Consider the following 15,479-nt stretch of genomic DNA (forward strand, 5'->3'; position numbering starts at 1 on the left):
TTGACCGATCGTGTTCCGGTCGAAATTCTGGTTGTTATATGTATGGTGAGAGCAGCTAGGTAATTTTCAGGTAGGTTTGTTGCTTAGGAAGTAGGTCGAAGGTTGGGATCGAGGGAGGTTTTTATGGAAATTAAATTTTGAGCAATTTTGGAATTATGGAATTAAAAGGCGAAATGTACGGCTAGCGTTTAGAATTTGAATTAAGATTTAGAATTGACAATTGAATTAGGAGCTGAGTTAGGATCAAAGGAAATTTTGTAGAGGTTGCCTTGTGAATTATGTTGTTTCACCAAAGATGATGAAATGAAGAGGATGAAAGGAACGATTTAACGAAATTTTACTTACTATCGCTCGATTTCTCTGAATTATTGGAGGGTACCAGATAAGTACTAATAATTTCAACGCTGATAGTATTGCTACAATAATTAGCAATAAATAATAAACAGTTATTAATCGCATCATACGTAATTCAATTTGATAGAAGAAATATCTAACCTCATACTAGATGTTTCATAAATTTTTCTAACAAATACTACTACACAGAAGAATCAATTGCCACATAAGACATTACTCAAATCAATTTACAAATCCTTTGCCTGCATCGACAGAATTTCCATGACACAATTAACGCAAACGATCGCCCACATTAAACATCATTTTTGGCATTCTCGACTGTTCAAATAATTTCAACCTCGGCTACTTTCCCAACTTAGACGAACGACTGAATACATACGCCGTAATCATTGGTCATTAACGATCCCTACTGTGTCAGTCATCGTTAATCGTCCACTTTTAATTTTCGCTAGCCTATGTTTTTTTTCCTAACGTTTCGCCGGGCGTTGTTGAATCATCACTTCCTTTTTCGAGCGATCCGCTCGAAACAATTGCGAAAAGTAGGCGCGCGATTGCGCCTCTCCTTGGGAACGCCTTGCGAAATCGATGTCGCGCGATAGCGTCCGCGATACACCTGCATATGATGATTATAATGGCGATTACTCGTGACCGGGTTTTCGTTTCAGATGCGCGCACGCACCAGGGAAAATCGTTATGAGAATCCCCTTTGTGTGCGCCACGTCTCGTGAATTCTTTGCTAATGATCCACGCCACGGTTACTCACTTAAAATAAACCTGCTTACGATTTCACGTTGGCACGAGGTGTATGTTGTTGCAAGACGTAAGTTCTCAGTTTGATCATTTAGGCAGTTTATGACTTTGAAATCGCGTATGGCAATCTTTATGATTAATTGGAAATTAAAAGAGCGAGCGAGGTTGATGTAGTATAATATTTTCATAATAATTTAATCATAGTTAAGGTATACATTGTGTTTTATAGACACAATACAATTGTAAAGCAGGCAAAAATAGGTAAATAGAATCATATACCATCGCGTGACGATGTGTGAGCAAAGTAGCTACTCTTTTTGCTCCTGTGTCATTTGAAATGCCATTTTCTGAGGAATAAATGATACCTAATTAAGGACTAATTGAAGTTCAAGGAGAAAAAGGAACGAAACAGAAATGTAAACCATTAAAAGGGAACGGACGGGAATAATATGTATGTAGAGTTTTCACACGCGAAATTTGGTATAGTGAGTTAAATTACTATATCAAAGTTATTGTATGTGTTTGGAGCAAAATTTATCTACAGCGAGTAGTTTTAACGAACCTATCCGTCGTCAATTGTTAAATAGACATTGATTTCCAAGGGCCATTGTCCCGGCATTGAGCAAGCCGCAGAAGATAAATCGAACTGGACGTTGCGTCTGCCCTGACCAATAAATCCATCTGGCTTACGCAACAGGTGGATATCCTCTTCGCGTCGGAGTTTCCATTTCTTTCAACAGACCTCCGGTCTCGACGTTGCACAACCCCTGTACAACTAATTAAATTCGCCCAACTATTCTTCTTAGACGTACGACCGCGTTAGTATTTTGCTATTCGAATGAAAAGCCTCTTCTTCCATTACGTCGTACCAAGATATCGAATCACAAAATATCTTCAATTTTGAATATTCATTGTATGTAAAGTTTCAAATATTCAACTTCTCAAATATTTAAAGGCTCAAATGTTTAGATTTTTATTGGTTTAGAGTAGAAAAATAGACCAAGTATGGTCTAGCAGTAGACAATTTATGGCAGAGCAGGATAAAATAGTTCACGGTAACTTTCGTATTAAATTACTACCCAAAATAAAGATTTTTCTGTGGAAAAAAAAAAAGAACAAAGATATAGACGAGGGATATGTTTTAATAGAACGCGTTGACCGCGCATTCGTATCGCGATGCTTTTCCCTTTTGCGCGATCGAGCTTCAAAGATAAGCCCTGTTCGGGGGAGAAATGGCATAATGAGATCGGTACGTGGCCGTAACACGCGTTGCTCGTATAGTGACGTCGGGGAAACACGGGATGACGACGACGTGGGATCGTCCTTGCGCTCGCTCCCGCGGCCCCCATTGTTCCCCTCGAATGGCGGCTCGTTTTGCTCGCAGTGGGTCGTGCGATCATCGAAAGTGCCTCATTTTTCCTCCAGGATTGTTTAATCGTTCGACTACGACCGGCGGTATTATTCACGCCTAAATTATTTAATTCTTGACTTTTGCTTTTAACACTTTCTTTGTGGGCCACTGTATTTTTCATTTTTCCATTCATCGATGAGTTACGATTCTACATACAACACACCTGTGGGAAATTTAAAAATACGAAAGTACATGATTTTTTAGCTTTTTTTTTATAAAAATATGTACGATTAGTAGAAATTATTTTATATTTAATTAATAATAATTATATTGCATCCTGGTCCAAAGGCAATGAAACTAAAGAAGATTAATATTTTAAAATATATACGATGAATTGTATTGGAATATCGTAATTACACTTTGTATGCTTAATCAACAGTGTTATCATTTTCATATAATCGTATGAAAACTCTGAAGAACTTTGTCATTGTGACAATTTGAAAAACGCGTTTTTCCGAGCTCTATCACTTCTAGAGCAGCAGTGTTACGTATCTGTATGCAGCATTTGTCTCTTTTAATATAATTTTAGTATAATTCGCCATAATATCTTCGTGCCATAACAAATCAAAGTATTAATTTGATCACCTCAGAAATGAATTTCCTTCCACTTGGAAACAAGAAGAGGAAAAATCTATTCCTAAAGGCCTTATTCCTAAACAATTCGTATTTCTAGCATCCGTTTCAACAGAGGCTGTGTATCCAGCATTCCTACGCGAGAAATAATTGTTTGAAAACGGTCTTAATTGTGTAACAAGGCTACACGGTCACGTTACTATGCGAAAACTGGCAACTGAACGACAAAGACATCCGTTACGTCCTTCGAGCAGCCAGAATGCGTATATCACGCATCGAGTAATCCAATGCAGATTAAATGCAAAGTAGAAGAATCGTAACACGTACGGAATCGAAGTGTGTATCGAGTTCGATTTGGCGAGCCTTGAATGAACTGGGCCGATTCTGGCTGCCCTTTCTCCGACTGTGCTCACACTTTGATCCCATAAACTATTTATGCTAATGACAATGCTAATCGTGTGAAGTCAACGCCTAAGACACCATCGTTGTCTCGAAGCCGGTGCACGAGATCTCGCTGGGCGTTTCAGAGTAGGAGAAGAAAGAAGAAAAAAAGGATAAAAATAGAAGCAGTCAACGAGCTGCCGCTATGCTAATGTGCTCGTGGCATTAAATGGCGTGAAATTCGATTCGAAAAATGCCTCGTACATTATCGTGTCTGTCTGTCTGGTGCAACTGGGTTTCTCTACTACGACGCATACGGAGAATTGCTTAGAAAACTGTTCGACTTTACATATGTTGTTTGACGTTCAATATCGACGGTTGCATAGCTCTTTTTCGTCTACTTCAATCTGCACCTGTTATGATCCACACTTGCGGATCAAATTAACCCTGAAAGAGAATTTTCCTTTTCAAGACGCGGAATATCTCGAAATTCATTATTCATCGATCGTTCGCTTGTAGCTCAATTAGAATCTATAGAACTATATAACAATCTGGATATAAAATTAACAATTAATGGGTTAAAGTTACATTGGAAGAGGTCGTTGCAATGATCATACCATAAATTATACAATTCGTCCTGTACAAATAACTGTAGAATAATACAGTGAAAATATAGAAAAATTAGATATCGGAAACGGACGAAAGATACTACGAATAGAGAATGGATCTCGTTGAAATATCGAATAAATTGAAACAACAAAGATCTTATCGATGTTTGTCGAATCTATCGATCAATGAAAGAATATCCTTTCGCGAGATTCCACAACAAATGCACGCGTACATTAAGGAATTTTATCATTCCTTTAATAAACCGTTTCATCGTATCTTCATTATGATGTAATTTAATAAATAACTTTCCTATCGATATTTAATCGAGTATGAATTTAGAAAGGCAGCGGACCTCAAGATTAGTCATTAAATATAATATTTCGCTTCACAATCAAGCATCGAGAATGTACTTCACCGAACCAGCTGCGACGAGAACAAGGGTCTCTCGAGGAGTAATTTCAGATGGTTTTTGCCAGGTTCTTCTATCCGATTGGTCGTTTTTCCACGCAACTGAAAGCGGTATCCTTCATCATTAGTCGTTCCCTGCTCCGCTAGATTGGACAAGCTAGTCGGATTCAGGCTCGCACGGATCGCCGCTCGCGCCTCGCGATCCCGCCCAATCGCGGGCAAAAAGCGGATGAATTCAGCGCGTAACAACGTAACGACAACGATCCTGGCTAATGGTCGTCTCTCTGCGCACCACGCTATTTCATGGATATACTCGAGAGGTGTTGCCATTAAGCGTTCACCGTCGGTAGCCAAGCAACCTTAATGCGACGATTAATTTTTCCTTCAGTGGTCTCGTTGCTCGTATTCATCGAATGATCGATAGCTTTCGATTCCTTCGTCAGCCTTTACTCTTTATTTTCCAGCTGCCTGATCGAATAATTTAATAATTATGCTCTACATTTTCAGACAGGTTTTTGTAGTTACACGTATACATTTGAAGATAATTTTTATTTAAATGAGCATTAGCTGTGCTCGATGCTGCGAGATCGTATCGGTGAAATAATATTGAAACATTGTACGTAATTTATATTTTGTAATTGAAAATTGCATTAAATTACATTCTTAATTTTATCACTAGGATATAGTGCTTAAGTTATTATAGAAGGCAAATGGCTGTCGTCGATGAAATGAATTAGCTTCACTTCCACGTGGCTCAATATTCAGCTTGAAATTAGAGTTCAAATCGAATTTCCTTACAAATATATCCTGTTTTTCTTGAAATTCCAAATGTTAGCCCCACCATTGGTATGATGATTATACAAATGCATTCGTAATTTTTCTACTTCCAAATTGTCGAGTACTCGTCTGAGGCGATTAAAAGGTTGGACGCTTAAAATTCAATATTTCTCAATTAATTCAAATGCTCATTAACGTATCAATTTTACTATATCACGCTAAAAATTCCAATCCCTCTCGACACTTTGCCCTTCAACTTCGCTCAAAATGTCATCCCATGTCCAATCGTCACAGCTGCGATTAGAATTACTGACGACAGCGCATATATTGCGTCGTATCGAACGTTCCACCATCCAGCGAAGCAACCGAACAGGGAGTAGGATCCAATTTGCCGTGATCGTCGCTCGTAAATCTCACGGTTCGCATAAGTGCGCGCAGCGACTGGCAATTTCAGATAGAGACGTTCGCGTTTCCACGAAGTAGCGCACAGGATCGAACGTCCGTTTCCACGGAATCGAGCAGCTTCTTTCATTGAGAAGTCGCAAGTTGGAATCGTGGAGTCCACGCGTCCAGGTGACTCGTCGCCTCGCCTCTTATAGCGGTGCTGATCCGAGAAACGATTTCTCGGTTCGCGGAGCCGCTGCGGCGGCCAGAAAAGTCATACGGTCGGCGATCGGTAGGCTGCACGACTTTGCGCCGCTCGCCTTGCATCCCATTCCGAATAAATTATCGATACGTATACACGTCGACCGTCCTCGGTGCACGCTCGCGACCGGGGAACTTGTCGCCGGCGAAGTGCAACAAGCTGGCCCGCCCAATGAGACGGAAGCTGACTTCCGTGACGAACGTGACCGAGCTCTCTCGAAAAACGTCCCTCGGATATAATATCTGCGTAACGATTTAATAGACTGTTTCTCGGTCTTTTTAGTTGCAGTTCCTTTTTCATTTAATTCGCGTTACCCAACTCTGTTTTTCTTTAAACATCGTAGCTATGAGAATTCCAAGAATTCGTTTACTATCTTTCTCGTCAGTATTTATTCGTTTAGACTGTACAGTTTTCTGAAATTTACAGAAATCAAGATATTTGGAACGTTATGACAAACTAGCTTTATTCCGTTATTGGTGTGAATTTTTCAGTATTAACAAAGCCGACAAGAAACGAAGACATTACGATATCTAAGAGATCGACAATTCGATCGACGAATCGACCGACCAGGTGCCCGTTTAACAAGTTAAAAACCAAATAAAGAACCGATCAAACTCTCCCTAATCCTTGACACACGATCGATCACGAGTCGTGGCAAAAGGTTAAACCCTGGTTTTGCCAACGACTACCGAACAACATCGTTCTAGCGACGACATTACGATTATCCCACGGTGTTGCAGACCGGAACGATCGTTTAAACCCTTGGAATCGCGATCAACGTCCGATATCCAAGTGTCGATTTTCGATCGCGAGACACGGTCAACTTCGTTTGCCCTTGCGAATGAGGAGAGAGGAAAGAAACTATTAGAAGTACTTCCTGAAGCCGTTTCTTCTCTTGTCTTCTTGCGCCTGTCCGCGAGAGAGGCCTCTCCCCCTTTCGGACGATGCTGTTTTCACTGTGTATTTACGGAAATTGCCGAGCCCGTGGGCTGCTACTTTTCTGCCGACAGTGATTCGTATACTGGCTGCAACGGCCGCCGGGGCAAACGATTACAGTTCTCTTGCACTTCTCGGAACCGTTGTCCTTAAGACCCATGGCAAAACTTGGGCCGGTCTTCGCCTCCTTCCTCTTCTTATCTCGGTGTTCGCGAGCCGCTTGCACGACTTCCTCAAAACACGATAGGAAACGACGCCAAGGATGCAAGAGACACTCAAACGTCCTCGAGGCAGCTTGGTACCGTTCCATCCGGAGAGAAATTGCCCGCTCGTAAATTCATCTACTTTGTTAGCTTCATCATCCGACCAGTAATGATGCACTCGATTGCTCCGACGGTTATATCGTGCGATTTCTACGGAGATACCGCGGACGAAGAGGGTCTTTTATTAAGAGGGACTTGGTGGCTAGAAAGAATCGATACATTGCTTTAGTTCGGTTATTACGTCACTGTGGAGGTAATTTTGGGTGAAATTTTTCTTCGAGACATGTTAAGGAACGAAGAGACATTGTGGTGAAGGAAGAATCTACTAAAAGTTATCATTTAATGAATTTTCTTCGTATAAATGGCAAGCTCGACGAACGTAGAGAACAAATCGGTTTGATTCGATCGATATCAGTTTGCAGAGATCTGGACTGAAAGATTCCTTATGATACACTGAAATTTCGTTAAACGATACATTCTCACTTTCTTTCAAGTAAAATATAATCCATAGAAACATAACCAAATGGTTTAATTCTTTTCTTCGTCTCAACTTCAAGAAATCATTCTGCTTATAGATTATAGAAGATCAGAAATGGGAATCGTTCGAAACCCTATTGTTATGTGAAATTTGATAAATGTTGGGATATAATACACGACTCTCCCGTTGGCAGAAATTATCCCACTAACAACAGAGTTCGACCGAGTGGCAAACTTAAACTGCGGACAAGTTTCTCAGAGAAGCAAGCCGAAAACGCGCGAAACGAGTCCTTTAACTATCCAGACCGAGTTGAATTAAAATCATGGAACACCGTAAACGACCAATGTCCTTAAATAGCTGAACAGGATTATGGGTCGCGCGAGAAATTCTGGATTGTCAGCTCGTTAGGCGAATCTTACCTGGCCGTTTCCTCGATTTTCACTGCCGACGCGGCATTTCATTACTGCCAACCGGAGTTCTCTCCCCGGTCCGTACGGAACGACGCTAATAACCGCTCGAACAGCTTATTTACATGATATATCGGGCCAGTGGCGACTTCGAAAGCTCGCCGTTAACCGCGTTCCAGTCAGTGCTGTATACTTGTCTCTTCGTTTCTAACGTCCTACACCAATTATCAGTTGGCGGGTTTAATTGCTAATTAAACAGAACAAAGAGGATGTTTATAGGAAGCTATAAATTGAGACACTAGAATGTTCTGGAATGCGACAAGAGAGAAAGCGCGGGAAACTTGGAAAGCAAGAAAATAGAAATTTGGAAAATTTCTGGGGAAATGAGGGAAAAGAACTTAGGAAAGAGAGAAAGTCAAAATTTGAGTAATTTCGAGAAAAGTAAAGAACTAAAGAAACAGAAAGATGAGAAATAGAAATTGTTATTTTTCCTAATTATAAGGGTTCAATTTTCTAGAAATTGAAAATTCCACTCTTGGAATGTCGAGTATTTAAAATTCCTTCCGTGCCTTTCTTAAATCTTGCATTTTCTCAAACTCTCGCATGCAATAAAATCGAAACATAGACTCACGTGTCACGTTTAAAGACACCAGATACTATGTATCATCCTGGAACCTCTTCTCAAACGAATGTCATCGTCGAGCAACAAAACCAAACTGGATTGCACTCATAACGGCACCAAAGGCACCGTCTCTGCAAATGTCAGAACCCTTTTCACCATAGCGTCGTCGGACAAATAGTAATTAACAGTCCCGTTAGAAACAACCTCCCCGCTTATCAGGCGTTAGGCGAGTCCGAGGCAATGATCACGAGATAACAAGCTCGGAAGCGGCACGATGGAATACGTTAGTATATACGTTAGCCTGTGCGTGTGCCGAGGGCGGAGTATCGAACATCTTCTAAGCGGATCGCGCGTTTATCGCGCAGACGATTCGATCGTCTGGCCGATCGTCGACAGGTAGGCAGGATCAGAGATCAGTTGGTGGAATTTCAGTTCGGTCGCGCGATAAGGACCACAGATTGCATATCTCCAGCCGCTCTCAGAGTATATGCTACCGCTGGAAAGTAAGTACGTGTGGATGTTTGCTTAGATTTGATAAAATGTTTAGTCTAAAAAATTGCAGAGGGTAGAGAGACGATCAGAATGAATTTATTCTTTATGAAAACTGTCGTAACAGAAAGATACTGATATTCGTATGTGCCAAGTATTATGAATTAGTCTTGTTATTCAACGATTGAAAAGCTATCGTCTTTTGTCGTGAAAATTAATAAAGCGTTAAACGTTTTATTGTCATTTGGCATTAAACCAAGAGAAAGGATGCATATGTTTTGCAGTGATTGTAAAGTGGTTTATGCGATTAATTTTATACGATTAACCATGGCGACGATATTTAATCTCGTTTAACGCTTCGAAGTATTTCATTGTAATGCAACATCGATACAATTTTAAATAAACAATTTTCATATCACATATTATACATCTATCGATTTTGCAAGAAGATAATAACCGTTGCTTTTGATCGCTAGTTTCCTATGAATTCATACATTTCAATATCATTCACGTATTGTTAATACAAATAGACCAAACTGTCCGCTTATATGACTTATGTATATTTATGAGTGGTAGTGTAGGTATATACATGAGGCAACGTTCACTCAGGCAACGGACCAGCAACTGGACTCTCTCTGAGCAGGGAGAAACGGGAACGAGCCGCATCCGCTACATAAAGGCGCGGCAGCAGGCCTTAAAGCCCGGAAGAAGGTTCGTCGGAGCTTCGAGCATGTATATACGGTCAGTTGAGAGGCGGTATTCAATAGCATCGATAATAAAATCATGGCAGCGTCGTGTTCGCGCGTGTTCACGGCTCGAGCGTGTGCCCGCGATCTGTACGTGGGGGCCAGTCAGAGTGCAGCTGCGCGCATCATCGTCATTAGGCCGTTCGCCTCGGGCTAATGACTGTATTGGACCCACCGGGCTCTGTCGTTACATCGATGGGATCTTTGTTTTCCTCTTCGACCGTGTCTTTAACGTTGCGTTCCTCTTAAACCAGTTTTCAATGCTTTAGTTTTATAAAAACGGAGTTAATACGTTAGTGTAGTGGGATCAAGCTCAATGCGTAGTCACACGTATACTTGTTACTTTTAGTATAAGTTCGGAATCACGATATTTGTTTCTTATTGTAGTTGTAAAAGATCGAGGTATAAATTTCAGCGTATTCAATCGAGGTTCGACTATATACGACAGTGTCATTCACATTTTCTTAGATAGTTGTAAAAAATCTATTTTACTTAGGACTGAATCTACTTAAAGATCAGACGATAGAACAGAATCGGTTTTTGATTCTTCATTGAATTTCTCATTCAATGTGACGGTCTGTAATGTCCAGAATCAACTGTAGCAAAGACGATCACTTTTCACTCTGTCTTTAATTCCAAATTATACGGTGATGAATTTACTGTTTATAATTGCTTCAGACGTAATATTAAGACGGTAAGAAACATGGAATTGTTAAGGCTGACGTAAATACCCATAGAAAGAATCATAAGGCGAGAGCTCGAACATCGCAAAGAATCTATCAAATTTTCCCTCGTATAATGAAATTCACACTATACCTTTTCTATGCCGCTGAAACAAAGACAAGCTAAAAACGATTCAACATACCATTTATAGTAATAATCACAGTAAAGTATTCGCGAGATGTCCTAGTCAGATTCGAATTTATTCTTCGACATACTCGATCCAATCTCGGCTCAAGGAACAGAAGAGATAAAAAAGGTCGGTTTTCTTTCCGTGAAACTTCCTCGATGAAAACCGGGAAGCCATCAGCTCGGAAAGAAGCCGCTTCCGAGACGTATAGTATGGCCACCATTGGCACAAGATAGAAGAAATAATATCGAGCTTGCAACATCGGCTATTAAGTCGCTCCTCCGTGCATTGTTATGCCCGCTCTGCAGGCCACGGGGCATTATTAGTCGTGCGCACGTGTAATTTCAACAAATCCCCCGTAGCACGGCTCGAAATTGTATCGTCATCACAAGCCAGGGACTCGCCTGCCATGCTAATTAGATCCGATCTTGGCAATTATCTGCTTTCTTCATCGTGCGTCTTTCGCGGCTAGCCGTTGTTGAATCGATAAGAAGGAGGAGAAGAGGAACCTCATAGCCAGGCAAATTATACCCGGTTCGAAGCGGACCAGGCCCACTAAAACGCTCAATTGTAGCTCCCGGGCCCAACCATGACCTGGCCTCACCGGCAGCACTCTCCCTTTCGATCTTCTCAGCGGTTGATGCACCTGCGACCCGTTGGACCCGTTCTTTGGTCGGACATGAGCGTCGTACGTCACTTTCGTTGAAATTCCTCGATGCTTCCGGGTAATTAGAAAGGTTCTAGGCTCGATGATTTTACACGAGAATATTTCTATTTGGCATTAGATGGTTTTGATAAAATTACAACGACATTGTTTAAATCGGGTTTTCAAGCTTGGAGATAGTGGATTATTTCTAAGGTTGGGGAATTTTCACGAATTCTTGAACTTTACGGTGTTCCAGTAAAATTGAAATTGTGGCAGCTACTTTCAGTAAAATGGTTCCATTTGTATTAAGTTTTGAGGATTAGAAATTTCGTCGATTCATCCCTTTTATGCGAAATCGAGTCAATGGGTTAGTTTTGAGATTAGGAAATTTCCACAACTTGATACGCGCTAACTCGATGTAGCTGGTATTTTAATAAAAACTTCACGGTACTTTTAATCTTGAAAATTCATAAATTTTCGATTTTTGCAAAACTGTCACGACGACCATAAACAGGGATTAAAAAAGTTTCATCGTCATCCCTAAACGTAACCCTCGATAAACCCGAACCACGCCAATTCATCGCCATTAAAAAACAATCACAAACTGTCTTAAATCGGAATGGAAGTGGCGAGACCACCCACGAGACGGCGCATCCCTGGCAAGCTTGGTGACCGGAGGCAACGATGGATATAAAATTTCTCCTATCTGCTCGGAAGGATCAGGGCTATAGAGGCGTGCTCGAGGTGGCGTTTAAGAGGTCAGTCGCTAGTTCCGGAGGGTCTGCGCGTTCCTGTCCCCAGAGGCAAGGACGCCTACAGTTCCCTCACCTTCGTCTTCGCCATCTGGTCGATCGTGTTGTTCGCTGTGTAGCACCTGAAGCCAGCGCCACGGCAGCCTGTTGCTTTCCAAAGAATTCGCGCATTCCGCTATCCGAGCGGCATTACAAGCAACAAGAGCAACTCGATCGAACGACTAATGCTACCTACGCGATCCCCTTACCCCACACCCTACCTTCACATCGTAAGAGCTACAGCACGCTTTCCTTTGGTATAGCTTGAGCTACTCGACGACGGACACGCCGGCGGAATTACGAGTAACGCGATATGACCCCTCGTATATACCGCGAGGCCCGTTGCTCGAGAGCGGCTATACGAGGAAATACGTTGCAGTAGAAATGGCCCGTCGGGGTCAGACGGTTCGCGTGATGGAACCTCGTCTTCGGACTTTGTCTTCGCACGTGAGTCTTCTGCCGCTATAGACGATGGGCGTGGATCGGTATTAATCCGTTGAGTATAAGTACACTTTCATAAATTGTTTCATGCAAGCGTAAGAAGATAGCAATGCTGAGTAGAATATCATATTATAAATACAATACGTGTGGATAAATGAACTTAATTTTCAGATATAATCTTCTATGAACTTTTACACATGAATACACACGCTTATACATAATACAATATTTTATATTTGTTAATTTTATTTTATTAATATTTTATATCTTGCAGCATGTAGAAGTGCGTCGATATCGGTGATTGTATTTCAATTCAGAGCTTCGAGATGATCATTTTCACTGTAAGCGGTATCGTATAATTTCTTTGATCATCGTACTTATGATTATCTATGCGATAAACATTCTTCATTTTTAATAATACGTAAGAGTGGCAATTTCAAGATTCCAGTCAGCCAGAGAGTCCGCTGCAGTTTCCTTGTTTTTTGCATCTACTTGTAGAGTTACGAAGATGTATTTATTTCACGAGAAGACAAGATATTATTGGAACAAGTATAGATATGGTTTCGACTGTCCTTGCGGAGAAAGGTGTATATGACCGCCCGAGCTCGGTCGCCGAGTTATGGAAATGGCTCGACGTTTCTATTCGCATTGCGCAATCCATTGTCGAGGATAATAGGATTACCGCGGGAGGAGCATGGTATACCGTTCTGGTGACCTTCTCATAATGTTGCACGGTGCTCCGGGTGAAACACACGCCGGTTTACCCTACAGTGAGTCAACATATTAGCACAAAAGCTCGAGAGTTAACGTAATATAGGTTGCAATGAAACCTAGATCAAGCTACAAGTTGCAACTTTCATCGCCATTCTACTTCGTATCTGTCATTGCACCTTGAAATTTTCCTAGAAACGAACGTACTAATTTTCTCAACTGAAATATCACGCGTGTAAATTAATTCGCTGCTTTTACATTTACTTGTTGCTAGTATACCGTTTTAAACTCAAATAATTGCCTATGTAAAAACAATTTCTAATATTCTACAAAATAAAAAATATTATTTCAGTGATTAAATTAATATCGCATGAAGCATAAATAAACGTTGGATTTTGCACGAAAAGGCATCGATGTCATTTATAAAGCTAATCAATTCGCAACAGTTTGTCGTAGTTTCCTTATCTCTCGATAGTTAGGAAAGATAAGATACATGATCCGGTGAATAAAATCGAGAACGACATTTTAGAAAGTTTCGACGATATTTTATCATGCTGTGTGTTCCACGAGAAAAAGGTTTATTTCCCAACAGCCTTCTCGAAGTGCGGATATATCGCGTTACTTGTAATTTCCCGAGTGTCCGGCCGATATGGGCTGCCTGAGATCGATCGGGTGAGGTCAAGGAAATATCGTAACCGTGCTAGATCCCGATTGTCTCACTTGTAATTCAACTTTTACGAGTGCAATTAATACGAGCCGATTTTATTACTCGACGTAAATTAGCGCCTCGATCTCTCAAACACGTGGTATGGCTTAGTGGTGATTTACATTTCAGACACGTAGTACGGATGTTTCCACGTTGAAATTGTAAAAACGTTCTCAGTACTAGGCACCACTTACAGCGCCCTTAGATAATAAAAGATAATAAAGGAAGCGACGATTTAAACGATCAAAAATATGAATCGTAACAATTCCAGTAGCAACGAATAAGAGTGTCGTTATTCCTGAACGGCGAAACCGATCTTGCTCTCTAACCAAGGCTCCGTGAACGTCAATTAACGAAACGAGCGAGCGAATATCGGCTCACGGTTTACCCGTGGCACGCATCGTTGCGCTCGATCACTCGATCATGGCACTGGCCAGCCGGTAGCCGCGTCGAAATTATCTGCAATTTCAAGCAGTCGACGAGGCCGCGTTGCAAACGATTTATCCGCCGTCCGTGTATTAGCATAAACGGTTTATTTTAGATGGCCGTTGCCTTCTGGGGAAAGAGGTTGGATGAATTCGCGCTCCACTGATCTTACCGCTCAATCAACACCCCGTTCACGCCTCCACCAAGTCACTCACGGTTGAATCTTATGTCACGACATCGTATAAACGTTCGCTCCGACAGATCTATGCGCGTCTGCTTGAATAAACGACCGAGTCAGTTGCATCCTTTTGTCGAACGTGACTGACGCTCGCTGAATTTCGTAACTCTCTCTCTCTCTCTTTCCTTTCTTCTTCTTTTCTATCTTCTTTCTTCGATTACATCAATCGATAAATCGATTGCGTTTGAGTCGAAAGGTTTGATATATTAGATACAGGAAAAATTGAATAATTTTGAATGAATTGCATATAAAATTGTATAGTTTTTACGAAAATGACGAATGTACTATTTATTAATTATTATAGTGGTTATTATTTTTCAATTTTTTTTGTATTTAGGGGACCGGATAATCCTCGGAAAGGAGATACATCAATCACTGGTTTGCGGTTTCAAGGTCGGAGAAATAATTATTCTTTATTGTTCTAAGGAACATATATACATTATACATCTACATATATATTATTGATCGTTGGTCATTAACATATTTATGATCGATAACCTTTTATTTATCTTTCGCAATCTTGCTTGCTTTGAAGAAGACTTAAAATTTTTTGATTTTTCATTGGTCTTTCGCTATCATAATTAAAAATCTTTTTCGTTTCTTCTCGAATAAGACTATCGCTTATATAACAATACACGATAATATTAATGTCGATGAATTTGGATTTATACGTTGATCGCGATGCCTGCAGGCAGAAACTGTTATCGAGGTTGCATTAATCTAAAACGCGAATCGATTAGTCGCGGAGATAGTTTTACGAGCCGCAGCAGGAAGTGAAAGCGCGCTAATGAAGCCGAAAGGACACGTGCTAATTGAAAAA

General features: G+C 40.9%; 1 long non-coding RNA gene across 3 annotated transcripts in view; it reads left to right on the forward strand.

Moving 5' to 3' along the window:
- Positions 1 to 15,479, forward strand: part of LOC126867376 (uncharacterized) — a 246,270-nt gene that overhangs the window by 76,616 nt on the left and 154,175 nt on the right. For all 3 annotated transcript variants that reach the window (XR_007690224.1, XR_007690223.1, XR_007690225.1), the window contains exon 3: positions 14,997 to 15,052. This is a non-coding gene — a long non-coding RNA (uncharacterized LOC126867376). The remainder of the gene's footprint in view (positions 1 to 14,996; positions 15,053 to 15,479) is intronic.

This window comes from Bombus huntii, chromosome 7 (genome assembly GCF_024542735.1).
Source record: "Bombus huntii isolate Logan2020A chromosome 7, iyBomHunt1.1, whole genome shotgun sequence".
Lineage (NCBI taxonomy): Eukaryota > Metazoa > Arthropoda > Insecta > Hymenoptera > Apidae > Bombus > Bombus huntii.